Source organism: Pogona vitticeps, chromosome 2 (genome assembly GCF_051106095.1).
Source record: "Pogona vitticeps strain Pit_001003342236 chromosome 2, PviZW2.1, whole genome shotgun sequence".
In the NCBI taxonomy this organism is placed as follows: domain Eukaryota; kingdom Metazoa; phylum Chordata; class Lepidosauria; order Squamata; family Agamidae; genus Pogona; species Pogona vitticeps.
Window position 1 is genome coordinate 272,535,820 of NC_135784.1, and position 15,171 is coordinate 272,550,990.

Genomic DNA, 15,171 nt, shown 5'->3' on the forward strand with positions numbered 1-15,171 from the left:
CAGAATGGTAATCCAAGGGCACAAAAATAGTTGTAGGACTGAGACATTGTACGCAAAGGGGGGGAACCAAACCACCCATCTTATATCTACTAAGAACACAATTCATGGCTAGATAGGAATGAAGGAAGCTTTTTAGTCCCTAGCAAGATTTTGATGGCCAGAGAGTGCTAAGAATCTCGAAGGTGAAAGTTAGATCAGGAATGTGGAATGTACAACATATGTAGGATGCAGGAAAAATCAGTGCAGAAGTGGAACAAATACTTACGTTGACTTCTAACTTTGTAGCAATTTACTGCTGAAATTTACAGAAATTGACGTATGCCAGCATAATTTTTAAATAGGGATCCACCCACTAAAAATTATGTGGACAGTGAGGGCACACAGCATTGTTATGCAGTTGCAGTCATACTAACAAAAATGTAAGTGTGGCCATTACAAATGAAATGGCATATCCAGATTGGGCAATGCTAAAGGCAAATCCTATTATAGAGCTTTTTGAAAAAGCAACACTGACATGCGTTAAGACAGAGAGATGGGCTTGTGAAAATTTTGTTGGAAAATGTGGACAAGGAACAAAAAAAAATTAACATAAGAATCGGTGTTGCAATTTTGTGAAAAAAAACAACTTGCAACCATCATCAGCAGACTGAAATTGCAAGCAAAGAGTTTATACATGAAAATCCCTCTAAGATGGCACTGACAACAGTATTGTATGTAATCAAATACGTTATATTCTAACTAATGAAGGGACGCTAAAATAATATTCAGACAATGAAAATGTCCTATGCAGTTGGTGTAAATTGATGTCATCATTTCAGCAACAAAACAGTTTGCTTCAAATTAAATAAATAAATAAATAAATAAATAAATAAATAAATAAATAAATAAATAAATAAATAAATAAATAAATAAATAAATAAATAAGAAAAGGCATGGGAAGTCATCAATAAAATCCTGAAACTGTATATGCACTTTGGTTAACAAAGGAAATCATGAAGACATCAGTAACACATTACACTCAAATAGCACATGTATAAATGCTATTTGGTCCGAACTGACAGAAGTATTAGTAAATGTGACCAACACCAATCTTAAACCTAAAAATATAAATAAAAAATTTAAGTGCATGAAAGGAGAAATTTAAGACCTAAAGAAGAAGAGGGAAAAATTGAAAAATAAATGTCAAATGTAGAGAATTTTACAATAACATCTGAAACAAGACTGAGAAAGAGAGGAAAAAGTGGCCAAACAATGGACAGAAAAAGATATATAAAGAGCCACAATTCCTTTAATGTGCATAAAATATCAACCACCAGACATATTTTTTAAAAAAAACAAGGATGCTCTCTCCGGATGGATAGAAACAGTGCTCTGGCATTTAACATCAGGGTGAAATCATAGTGTGGAATGATTAAATGACATGAAAAAGATGAGAGATTAAGGTAATTTATTTGGCCAGAGACTGATCCTGGACCAGAAATTGTAGAAATCTGACATCTGAAATGCAACACAGTCAGAAAAGAGGTGGCCCAGAGCAATGTCATTAAAATGTGATGTGCCAAAAATTGTAAACTTGCCTTTGCAAATCTGCACTGTATGGTGCTATGTACTCTTGCTTATACTGGAACCATGGACTTTAACAAAAGCTACTCTAAGAATAAAATGTACAGATTGTTGCAGTTGATAATTCAAAGTAAAATAAGTTAGAAAAGGAAGGAAGGAGGGAAAAAAACATATTGCTTAGAGAAACCTTGGCAGACAGCCTTCTAAATGTGGCTCACCTGGGTGAAAGGCCTCAGATGGAAGTCTAGAGTCTGAACAAGTCCTAGCTCTGCCCAGCTTCCTATTCTGAAAAAAAGCTTCCAATTAGTACTGGGGAACAAACAGGAAGCTTAGATGGAACTGGACCTAACTCAGCCTCAAGTCACTATGATGTTTTTGCGATCGCTTTGGCGATCTCAAAACAATGTTCGAATGGGGTTTTTTTCGCTTAGCGACGATCAGTTCCCTGCTTCGATTTTTCAACAGCTGATCGTCGGGTTTCAAAATGGCCACCGCTGTGCAAAATGGGCCCCTACTGTTTTTAGGACTGATTTTTTGCTCTACAGGCACCAGAAAATGGTCGCTCTATGGAGAATCTTCACTGGACGATTAGGTATTTTGTCCATTGGAACGCATTAACCGGTTTTTAATGCGTTTCAATTATTTTTTTTATTTCGTTTGACAACAATTTCACTCTACAGCGATTTTGCTGGAACGAATTAATGTTGTCACGCGAGGCACCACTGTATAAGCAGCATGCTTTTTTGCTTTGCTATATATTCCCTGCTCACTGGAGGGACAGATCCTGAATCTGAGGCTCCAATACTCTGGCCATCTCATGAGAAGGGAAAACTCCCTGGAAAAGACCCTGATGTTGGAAAAGTGTGAAGGCAAGAGGAGAAGGGGATGACAGAGGACAAGATGGTTGGACAGCATCATCGAAGCTACTAACATGAATTTGACCAAACTCCGGGAGGCAGTGAAAGACAGGAGGGCTTGGCGTGCTCTGGCCCATGGGGCCACAGAGAGTCGTACACAACTTAACGACTAAACAACAACAAAATATATTCCTTTGCAGCTGTTTAGGCAGCCATTTCACATTTAGACAGGGGTGGGAGGGTGCTGTGCTGCATTTAGACTTGCCATTGCATTCTGTAATGTTCCTCTTTTTAATATATGTAGGTAATATCACTGCCATACTTCTACCATAGCAACTGAAGAAGACAGAAGCCAAAATCTTTTGTTTAAATACTCCTGTTTGTTAGTCACTCCACTTACACTTTTGCATGATATTTTTAAGATTGTATGTGTGAGGGGAATGTGAATGCAATGTGTCCTTTCGCAAGCCTTGACTGGATAAGCATTAAGGACTAACTTTGCCCTCCCTTTTCCACTTCTTTTCTTCCTGCTGGTATGCCACAAAGAAGTGCCAAAGTCTGCTACTCTTGTCCTCTGCTGGCAGGATATTTCTGTTTGAATTAAAGTTTCTGTTCATGTTGGAATTCTTGTGAATTTTTCTGTCACTGGGAGTAAATCCTTTTGCTTTCCTGCCTGGATATATGTCTCAGTGGTAGGCTACCAACTGTGAGGATCAACTACTGTACATGACATGCCCCTCTCTGGATTCTTTACCAAGCACTGTGTCCACTCGGCCATTTAGAGTATTCTGGCAGCTGATTGCTTTCCCGGGGACTAGGAAAAAACAGAACTGAATGGAATAGTGACTTTCTAATAAAATTCTATGTCAAAAACAATGGGATGTGCTGGACAAACATTTAAACAATATTTTAGACCTCAAGCCAAATGAATATTCTCTTCATTAACCTTTATTGCCCCAAAATCTGCCAGAATGGAACACAATGGCCCAGAATGGCTAATGGCTTATAAAATATTTTTCAATAACTTCCAAATACAGCTGAAGGTATAACAAAAAATTTCAGACATCTGAAAATTTGAAATTGTGAACTTTGAAAACTGCACAATTCAAAGAGAACACCATCCTTTTGCTCTGAGCCTCTTTCCCTCCTTGAGTCTATTTAAAGCAGTGAGTTAGTTGAGGTCTGTTGTTGAGAGCATTCATGTTTATAGTTTTCAGTAGATCTGTTCAACTGTAAGTAAAGAAACATGTTTTATTCTTTCTGCCATTAATGTCACAGAGTGAGATTTGAGACTGTACCAATTGATGAGAAAAAGGGGTGAATTAATTTGCAGAACTTGAATATATTCTGCTCTGTGAATCCCTGTAATTCAGTTGTATAGCTAAAGGAATTTGACCACAAATTTAGAACTGCATCTCTAGATGCAGAGTATAGTGTTCCCATCTTTAGAGTCATGAAAAACACCACTCACCTATGTGGATTCAGGGGATATGTCAGTCTTCTAAAGACTGGCGGCAAATTGGAATGTGCTTTTCCCTTTGTGTTTAGTAAAAAAAAAATGCACACATAGCTCGACTATTCTAAGACACACTATTATTTGTGTTAATTACTTTTCTTTTCTTCTTGTCACCTTGTCTTTCTTATCCATTGTATCTTGTCTTTCACACTGCTGAGTTCTCTGAGGCCATTATTTGTATCTGTCTGTAGTTTTGTATAATATACAGTTCAGCAGGAAAACTCAAATAACTCACTACTACAATTAGTGTATGTTAATTCAGCAGGACTTAAAAGATAGGATAGATTCCATTCTTCCACCTCCTATTAGTTTGACAGCAAAATATCAGTACTACAATACTTTGTATCACTTCATTGCTCTCAGCTTCAGAAACCTTCTCAAAAAATACCATCTTTCTCCCTCTCTTTTTCTCTCTTTTGAAAGAACAATTTGGGAAGATAACAGGTTCTTGTACAACCTGAATCAAAAGAAAGGGGAAAATGTAAAGAAGACACATTGTTGAATGACTGAGCAAACCTCACAACACAAAGGCAGGACTCTGCATCCTGTCAACAACACTTAATATTTGTATAGTGCTTTCAAGCATGCAAGGTGTTTTCATGTACATTGTCTTGATTTAAATCCTGTAATTCAAGTGTTATCACACTTGCAGAGCAAAGGGTAAGGGTGCAATGTGCTTTAAGTCACTCAGTGAATTCATGGTGGACCAGAGAGATACAAACTATGGTCTTCTGGGTTTCTAGAGAAAGTCTTTTAGGCTGCATATACAGTAATCATTTACTCAGTTATCTGAGATTAGGCCCCACTGAAATCAAAAGGGCTTACTTTAAACTGGGATTGAATAATATTTCCTGGGCATGGGGCTTTCATATTTTCTGCACTACAGCTATCAGAAGTCTGGGGGAATTCCCCCAGCCAGAATTGGGGGGGGGGAGTTTGCAGGAGATAGCCAAAACCTCAACATTCACTCAGGTGTTTTGAATTGCTTACAGTGGAGGAACAAAGGCTCTGTTGGACAAGAAGAATCTTAATGAAGACAGCAGAAATGGTTGGGTGGGGCTAAGCAGTGTAGAAGCTGCAAGGCGTCTGGACATTTTCTGAGTGGAACTCTGTATATAAGGATGGAAAAGCTACAGGCTAAAACAACTGGAAAAATTGGCAGTAGCTGAACATGCCCTAAAACAAGCTGGACATGAAATTCTATTTCAAAATACTGAAATAATGGACAACACCAGCAATCATTACATTAGACTGCACAGGGAAGCCACTGAAATCCACAAACACCAGCAGAGCTTCAACAAAAAAGAAGAAAGTTTAAAACTCAACAAAGCTTGGCTCCCAGCACTGAAAAATACAGACTGCAAAAGGTCAACAAACTCTACCCAGTGATCACTACACACAAAAGACCAGCTAATGACACCCATCAATCACAGCGACAGATAATCTTTCCTCCTTATCACAGCCATACAATCACAACAAAAACGCACTGATCACCATAATCACCCATCTCCTGAAAAGGACAAAAGCTGATCCCACAGCTATAAATACTCAACTCCCAAACAAACTGCAGCAGAGCAGAGTGCTACTCCTGTCTTCTGAAGATGCCGGCCACAGAGACTGGCAAAACGTTAGGAAGAACAACATTCAGAACACGGCCAAAAAGCCCAAAAATCCCACAACAACCATACAGTAGGTTACTCATGCATAGGGTTGGCAAAGTCAGAGGTGGTGTGACAGCATGTAATGATGACATATTGAATTGTGAATCTATACATTCCTCTTTGACATCAGAGTGGCCCAAGTCAATAAAGTAAGTAGAGCTCCTTGTTTAGGATGTGAAGTTATGGCCTCCTTGATTAGAAAATCAACAAAAGAAAACTTTTTCTTACAGTGATAATAGAGTAAGTGACAAAATGATAGCATTGATGCTATCTCGTGTCATTTAATAATTTAATATCTGTGACAAAGATGTAAATATGGGGCCGCTCAGAAAGAAAGAGGGGAAGAATCTCTCTTCTTCTTGCAGTGAGATTTCTCTCTGTGAGATCACCCACCCCAAGAAATCTCATGCAACATCTTGCAGAATTTGTAATCAGGTTTTTTAATTGAATGCCAAGCTATAGAAGATTCCTTCAGAAATCCTTCACAGAGCAGCATCTTTCTGCACAGGATTCACCCTAGAAGGAGCAGAAGAAACCAAAAGTCATGTATGATTATTACAATTCCAGAATAGGTGGCATCATTGTTGCCAGGAGAAGGGCAGAAAATACAACAAGAGGCACAGTATTATTATAATTCCTATGCAAAACATCACTTTCTTGCCCAGGATTTATCAGAAAGGCAACAGGCAGTGCAGGATTTAGCAATTTACTTCAGAGAATAATAGGAGAAAAATAAAACAAAAAGGGAAAGCATAACACAGTCCTCTTTTTGCAGGAAGCTTGAAAAACTCACTGCTGGGAAGTCTCATTAGCAAATCTACACTATGCCAGACTCAAAAACTTGCTAAGAATGAGAAATTTTCCAAGTACCCTAATTTAAGGTATCTCTCCTGCTGGTATTTGTGAGCTAGTGGTACTTTTTTCTATCCTCGTCATGTTGTCAAGAGTTCTATTACAACCCTAACATGCTTACTCACATCTAGGTGCACATATGAAGATGAAAGTGGGAAAAACAAGGTTTTTGGAGACATCTATTTCCAGAATCCCATAATATGCTAGCTATAAATCTCTGGGATTCTTCACCCCAAAAACATGAATTTTTTTTTCAGTTTGGAGGAGCTAATAGTTTGGAAACACATTAAACACTAAGAAAGTGGTAACAGTATAGGCTTTCATAGACCTGAATTCATTCATTGGTGTAACTTGAGCAGTATTGTTGTTTGTTTTTATTAATTGCTATAGACCCCTTAAAATACTAAAATTCAGCAATACATGTACACTGTGGGAAGAATACAGAGTAACTCCTCCGGTACAAAAACAACAGGGGAAGGGGAATCTGAGGGAAATAATTAGGAAACCCACAACCTGGAAACCAAGATCTCTCCAGTTTAAATTCTCTTTTAAACACTGCTCCTCAGTTTTATTATCTTATGTTTGCAATATAGAGGATAATAACAATTAATGATTTACTTGACAGAGATGTTATTATTATTACGACTAGACAGTACATCACGCTGAAAAGTCCTTACCTTCTTTAACACTTTCCTTATAAACGTCGACATTTCTATTTTTATTTTTTTAAGGAATGGAAGAGAACATAGTCTGCATCGGAAAGATCTTGGTGGTATTTACTTTTAAATAAGGTCATTTTTAAAACCCAGATTATCCAACCCTAGATCTAAGGATGCATAATATTATTTGTCATTCTAATTCTCTCAGTATTTATACTTTTTTGTAGGAATGCGCACTATCACTGAAATTCAGATTTATAGCCTTTTGGATTCAGCATCTGTAATTTTTAAAATTCAGAATTTCTGGATATCCAGAATTCTGTTACAGTCAATATGCATCCTATATAGCTTTTATTTTACCCTTAAAAACACACAGGCATAAACATTTTAAAGGACTTGACTGTGTCCTTTGACAACTTCCTAATGATTGTGCCAAACCAAGAGAGTTCACACCAAGAGTCAGCAGTGCCTAGGCATTAGGGAAGGACTATAATGGGCAACCTGACTGAACAGTGGGAATGTGAATAGGAAATACCATCAGCATTGGGGAAGGAGAGGACAGGTCACACAGGAGAGTGGGCAAATACCCTGGGCAGCACCGGTAGGCCAATTGGAGCAGCAGACCGCCAGTGGTGAGTGGCAACTATGTCAACAGCATGGGGCAAAGTACAGCTGAAGGAGTGAGCACAATGCTGAGATAGAAATTGGGGGAATGAAAGAGTCAGAAGAAGAGGACAGCAGACTGAAGCATGGCATACCTAGTACTGTGAGCAGAGCATGTCAAGCATGTCATTCTCTTTTGCTTAAAGAGGAATTCAGAGAAGCCCAGCAATGATAGATAGATTGGCCTTAAGGAAAATAGGTTTTTCTACAGATCCAAATTCCAGATATGAGTGGTGTGGACTGGCAGTGTCCCCTGACTGAGAGAATGCTCTCATGCTACCCTGTTTCCCCGAAAATAAGACCTAACCGCTAGTATGATTTTTCAAGATGCTCCTAATATTGTATAAGCCTTATCCCCCAAATAAGCCCCAGTTAAATAAAACCCCGCTCTCCACCATTGTGCAGCAACCAGAAGATGATGGCACGACTGTAAAAAATACAGCCCCTGAAAATAAGCCCCAATATGTTTTTGGAGCAAAAATTAATATAAGACTCTGTCTTATTTTCGGGGAAACACAGTAGTTAGTGGGTAAAACAACAGTCCCACAGCTCCATTGTCTAAACCTCACCCAATGGACTCCTTCTCAGCCCAGTAAGACAAGGGATCAGGCTCTTTTGGCATCCAGGGCTCACACGTGTATCAGCAGCCTCTACCACTGCCGTGTCCTTCCTCTGGGGTGGTCTCTTTGGGGCACAGGCTTGTGAAGGCAGTGTTCCAAAAAGCTTGTCCTGCTGTTGCAGTGGCGAGGGATTTTGACTGTAGAATACAATTGCAGGTATTACTGTTTGGGTTGCTATGACCATTACTAGGTCTCTTTTTCTGCGCTCTATGACCCTTCAATGTTAGCCAGACCTTCTTCACTAGCTACTGCATGTGATGGAAAGTTGACTGGCATTGCCCCACCCCAATGGTTTAATTATTGTTGTAAGCCGCCTAGAGTAATCTTGGTTGATTAGATAGGCGGGATATAAATAAAATAAATAAATAAATAAATAAAATATCCATTGTCCACTGTTTTATTCAGGGTTCCAGGAAGGTTACTAGAACATACTTCTCCTTCTTCCACAAGGAGTAGTAGATCCTTTAGCTTGCTGGCTAGGGCCACCAGTTCAGGCCAGGGGGAAAAATGCTGTTCTCCCTCTATAAAATCTCCCATCCACCTAGACTCTTCCTTCATTATGCCTTTCATTAGGCCAACTAAACCCTGGAACATTGGAATCACCTGACTAAGGATGTTTATCTCCCCATTAAGGACCTATGTTGCACTTTGAAAGCTTTGGAGGACATAGACTACTTCACCCATAATGCCCCACTCTTCTCTGCCTGGAGGAGCAGCACACCAGTGGATGTCTCCAGTGCCAAATCAGGCAGCATCTTTTGCTGCTCCAGCACTCTTTCAAGCAGGTAGAAAGTGGTGTTCCATCAAGCTGCCACATCCTGGTTCATTTGGTGCAACGGCAACCCCTTTTTTTTCTTGCCTCTGCTGCAATGGTGCACTGCCCTGGATGCTGTGGTGGAAATGCCCTGCCACCTTTCTGGCCCACTCAGTCATATTAGGTATATGTGTGTCTTTCATATCCTGCCAAGCACCCCAAACTCTTGGTTGGGAGTGTGGGCTATCCACTGCACCCCTTTCTTCTTCCCAGCCTGCAAGTGGTGCCACCATGTGTTCCCCCCTATCTGTGACAAAGTGGTTTTGCCTTTCTGCACTGTTACAGCATGTCCCTCAGAACCTCTTGAATGTTGTGAGCTGTGTGGCTGCCCTCTATCTCATCACCACATTCAACAGGGTCCACCTGTATATATCCTGCCCTCATGTGCTGCCCTATGACTGATGCTTCCACCTCCCACCAGTGTCCTGTCAGAGAGCGAGATAGACATTAATTGCAACCTGGCTCCTCCAGATGTCACTTGTGAAATGTACTACCTGTGCCCTGGCCAACTGCTGCTGTACGAGTTGTCTGACACCCTAATATAAATGGGGCACCCCCCAGCTCTAAGGGTCATTTGGGCAATTGGTAATGGGGTGCTGGTTCTGCCACAAACCTATGGAAAGTAGTGTTCTCCACCAGAAAGAATGGTTGGTCATCCAGGGTTATCATATCCTCTAGGCAATGAATAATCCTGTATTTTCCATGTTTACAGATGGCTTTTTCCTGTATCTTCCAAGCTCCTTCAGAGTAGCCTGGACCTTATTCTTGAGATGTGGGTCTGACATTTGTTGCCTTCCACCTATTTGCCCATCTAGCTTCCTGCTTCCCTGTGCTGGTGGCTGAACCTCTGTCCTTTGATGACTCTTATCCATCACAATAAGGAAGCCATTTGCCCCCACAGAACACACTTGATTTGTCAGCAGCAATGACCTGTGCTGTGTTTTTAGGTGGTTGAGCATGCTACTATGGAGAGATGGCCCAAGTTCTGCCCACACTTGAGCAACTTCTTCCAGATTATTGCCTTCTTGGGAGCTCCAAATTTTGACTACATGTTCCCAACAAAGATTGCTAATATGTTATCACTACTAGTTCCAGCAGCTGGTGAGGCAAATGCAGCTGGAAGGACGGGGTGATTCCAGTGTCACAGGCTTCTGAAATAGTGTCCACCTGAGTTCCCTTATTATCTTCTTCCCTCATGTCATATGTGTATGTACTAGAAGGTGAGTTCCTACCAACCACAATGCTGCTTTTACACAGAAGAGATTTGCTGGGAATGGGGGCTGGTGGTAAACCCTTTCTTGAATATCATGGAGCTGCATGGTATGGTTATGGGAAAGCAATGTCTCATGCTCTTCATAAATCTATTTCCCAGCCACAAAAGCAGCAGCACTGGCAGTGTTGGTCTGAATGCTGATGCCATCCTTGTTCTTCTCTGTCACACAAGCTCTTCCAGAAAGAAGTACGTTCTTCCCCATCTTTTCTTACCATTTGCCCTGGCTGACCTGGCTGGATTGTACAAAGACATCACTGGAACATGTCAGAGGTTCTCATATCTGTCCCACCTTGAACCAGAGGCATCTCTGCTGCCTCTCTGGCAGACACACACACACACACACACACAGACACAGACACACACACACAGACACACACACAGACACAGACACACACACACACACACACACACACACACACACACACACACACACACACGAGTACTGCTGCCTCCTGCTCTGTCATAGTGTCAGTGCTGTACAAGGTAGCTGGGTGAGAGATTTTGTTTGAGGGACTCATAATAGCAGTTGTAGACTGTCTTGTTCCTCTCCTTTTCTCTTCCTCTCAGACACAAAATCTTTTAACTTGATAGATCAGTCTGTTTTATGTAATAAAATCTTATTCCCCTGCCTAATATACCTCAAAGGGGCCTAAACCAAATATAATATTTCCCTGTTGATTTATAAGATATTAAGCTATGGATCTACTAATATAAAGTCTTATTCCTAACTATATTAAGTAAATATAGATATACAATGAGATGTACATAATGCAAATGTAAGCTGAGGGTCCAGTAAAGGGCACAGAGAAAACTGCTGCAGTGCAGGCTTGTACCAGAGCATATCCAAAATGCAAATGTCCAGGGGATTTATAAGCAGCTATGCCCACTTTTCAATTAGAAAGAACCTATGTGAAAAAAATACCTTCTGGTGTTGGTGCCTGCTTCTAGATTTCAGTGGTGCAGGCAGAGATCATTAAAGGTTTTGCTCTCACTCCAGCCCCCTCCCTTGGAAAACCCATGACAACCTCAACCAGGAGACACTGAGTTCTCTGCCCTCACTACCATTGGTGCCAGAGTGTCTTTAAGTTTCATTTATCAATAAATCACTCCAGGAGGCTTGAGAAATAGGTTTCACTTTCACATCTTCTTCTAGCAAGCAGAAACCCTTTTCTTTCTAATCTATAGGAGTAAATGAGACTCCAAATATTAGGAATTAATATTACAGTTATTTGGACCTAACAAATTTGGAATTAGATCTATCGGAAACTATCAAAATATGGCATTATTTGATGAACTGTGAATATTTTTAATCCAAATGTACATCTCTCTTTTTTGCAGTAAACTTGCTACACTGATATTTCAAATATTTCATTGCTAAACCATGTCATGTAATTTCTTCAAGTCCTGCAATTTATGTTGTTCTTTATAGTATGAAATAGTGCTGAAAACTGTGGTAGATTAACAATGAACGTATTATTGTGCTGGAGAACAATAAGTTCTCCAACTTGGTCAATTTATTATTTTCCACTCCCACTCCATTGTTGTCGATACATGTCTGCTACTTTCTGTCTTCATGGAGACTTACCCTACAAAACTAGAAAATATGTGTGAGACAGAAAGAGTTTGGCAAGGTTTATGTAGCCTTAAGGTTACAAGCTCCACAATGTACTGAACCCCCAAGTGAAAAATGCATGCATGAAAATATATCATCTATATCCAGCTGCTAGTTCCATTGAATCAACTGCTAAATAGTAAGGAAAGGAAGGAAGGAAGGAAAATGTGCTGCTTATATAACACCCCATAGCATTAGCACTCACTAGGCGGTTTACAAGTTAATTATGCAGCCTACACATTGCCCCCCTAATGAGCTGGGTACAGTGGGGTCTTGACTTAAGAACGGCTCGAGTTAAAAACATTTTGACTTAAGAACCGCTCTCATATTGACTTGACTTAAGTACTTAGATTTGAGTTAAGAACTGAAAAAAAACCACGTGGGAGGCAGGGAAAGTGCAAAATTTGAACTTTTAGTTAACTGTTGGCCAGTGAAAAGGGTGCTTGTCTGCTTCCTCACTCCTCCCAGCGTTTAGAGAGTGGATTGGGAGACAGTCTACAGACTGCCTGGTACTGTACTGCCTGGACTGTATTTTCCCTGCCTTCCCTGAACCTTTCTTGACCTAAGAAAAAAATAAAAAATATCCCCCTCTAGTGGTCGAAGGCGGAATAGCAGCTTCCCATTAGTTTCTATGGACGGAAAAGAGCAGATACGGATCAAATGGTTTTCAATGCATTCCTATGGGAAATGCAGATTTGACCTGAGAACTTTTTGACTTGAGAACCGCCTTCCAATACGGATCAAGTTCTCAAGTCAAGACCCCACTGTACTCATTTTACTGACCTTGGAAGGACAGAAGGCTGAGTCGACCTTGAGCCGGCTACCTGGGACTGAACCCCGGGTTGTGAGCACAGTTTTGCCTGCAGTACAGCAGTTTAACCATTGTGCCACAAGGCTCTTCATATACATATATAAATCCTAAGGGTCTACTCAAGTTGGAGCCAGCAACTGGATTTAAGCCCACATTAGGATAATTGAAATCAAAGGAATCTACATAGGGGTAGTGGAGAAAGTTCGAAGACAGTCACCTAAAACCAAGCTACTTTGGAAATAAGCATACAGTGGTGCCTTGACTTAAGAATGCCCTGACCTACAAATATTTTGAGTTATGAACAGCTCTGGACTCAAAATATTGCTTTGAGTAATGAAAGGAGGTTTTACTTACAAATGGAAAAAGACAGGGGGAAAAAGGTGGGAAATTCAAATTCCTAACTGTAGGTGGCAAAAGAGGATGCTTCTTGGTAGCTCTTTCGCCCCCAGTTATGAAAAGGCATTGGAGGAAGACCAGGTAGGCTCCCTAAGGGTAGGGTTGCCAGATACATTGGTACCAAAAGGAGGACACAGAAAGACAAAAAGGAGGACAAAGGAGGACATAGTGAATGTTTCATTCGAATTGTTCCAGATTAAACCTGCAATCAATACAATTTTATTACAATTGCTGCCAATAAACGTGTCTTAGTGAACTGACCAAGAAACAGTCATGTTAACAAATAAAAATAAATTCAATGGAGGCTTTTTTCAAAATACCCCCCCCCAAAATTATTTAAACAGCCAACCCACCCTGGCCTGGTTGCTGGATCCCCTGGCTGCTTGCACTCTGCACAGGCTCAGAGGCAACCTTGCTAATCTGGACACCCAAACAAGGCTCCGGCACAGGCAGAGGGAAAGTGGCACCAGACAAAACCGAATAAGGCAGCCTTCCCTCCCCCGAGGGTCCTAAGTTCAAGGCTCGGGAGTTTGGGAGATGGAGTCCCCGAAAGGGACTTTGAACACACAAAGTCTGGGCGCTCGCCTTCCCATCTATACCCTCGGGCGCTGCTTACTCCTGCCTGGCTTGGCAGGTGGCACTCTGCTCCCGCTGCTTTTCTGGGCTCCACATGGGCTGAGCGGGCATGGCGGATCGCCGAGCCGCCACAGCAGCAGCGGGAGGAAGCGAGGGCTGTGCTCCAGCACTGGTGGCAGGTAGCGGGGGTGGGTGGGCAGGTGGGGGCAGGGAAAGCCAGAGGGAAAGGGGTCCTTCCACTTCTCCCCTTCCCATCCAAAATTATAACATAAAATATACAAAATATAAAATATACAAAAAGCCTGACATTTTAAAGTTTTTTATCTTTGCCTCCCTGACGGAGGACATTAGGCTAAAAAGGAGGACATGTCCTCCTTTTGCCTGACATCTGGCAACCCTACCTAAGGGCTATGAGGGTTGGTGATTTCAGCCTGGTGGGCCTGCGGGGGGGGGGGGGGTGGAGGACAGCTGGAAAGGGTCTAGGTGGGCAAGGGGGTGGCGATTTCAGCCCGCTGTGTCCACGGGGGTGGGTGGAGGATGGCTGGAAAGAGTCTGAGAGAGCAGACTCTTCCCAGGGGGTGGCGAGTTCGGCCTGCTGGGCCCACGGGGGGGAAGGCTGGGAAGCATCCAGGAGGGCAAAGGGGTGGTAGCAGGCCCACGCGGGGGTGCAGAAAGGCTGGGTACAGTCCTGGAGGGGTACTGCAGGCAGTGGTTTGGGCCTTCCTCCACCCCCATGCGGGCCTACCATGGCCAAAATTGCCACCCCCTTGCCCTCCCGGACCCTATCTGACCTGTCTGCACCCCCGTGTGGGCCTGCTGCCACCCCTTGCCCTCCCGGACCCTTCTCAGCCTTCCTCCACCGCCGCGCGAGCCCAGCATTGCTGAAATCGCCACCCCTCCTTGCCCTCCCGGACCCTTCCCAGCCTTCTCCCACCCACCCCCGTGGGCCCACAGTGGCCAAAACCGCCACCTCCATAGCCCTCCAAGACCCTTCCCAGTCTTCCTCCACTGTGGTGTGTTTTATTTTTAATTTTTTTTGTATTTTTTTTTCCTTTGGCCCATATGGATTAATCGATTTTCAATGCAATCCTAAGGGAAATGGTGCTTTGACTTATGAACGTTTTGACTTACATCCACCGTTCCAATACCAATTAAGTTCGAAAGTCAAGGCACCACTGTATTTGGAAGAAGAATGGACTTTCAGCTTGTACATTTGTTTAAGTCATAACTGGGAATGGCCAATGCAATCACAGGTCACTATTTTTTCCTGTATGCATAGACACACAGATAGACACACA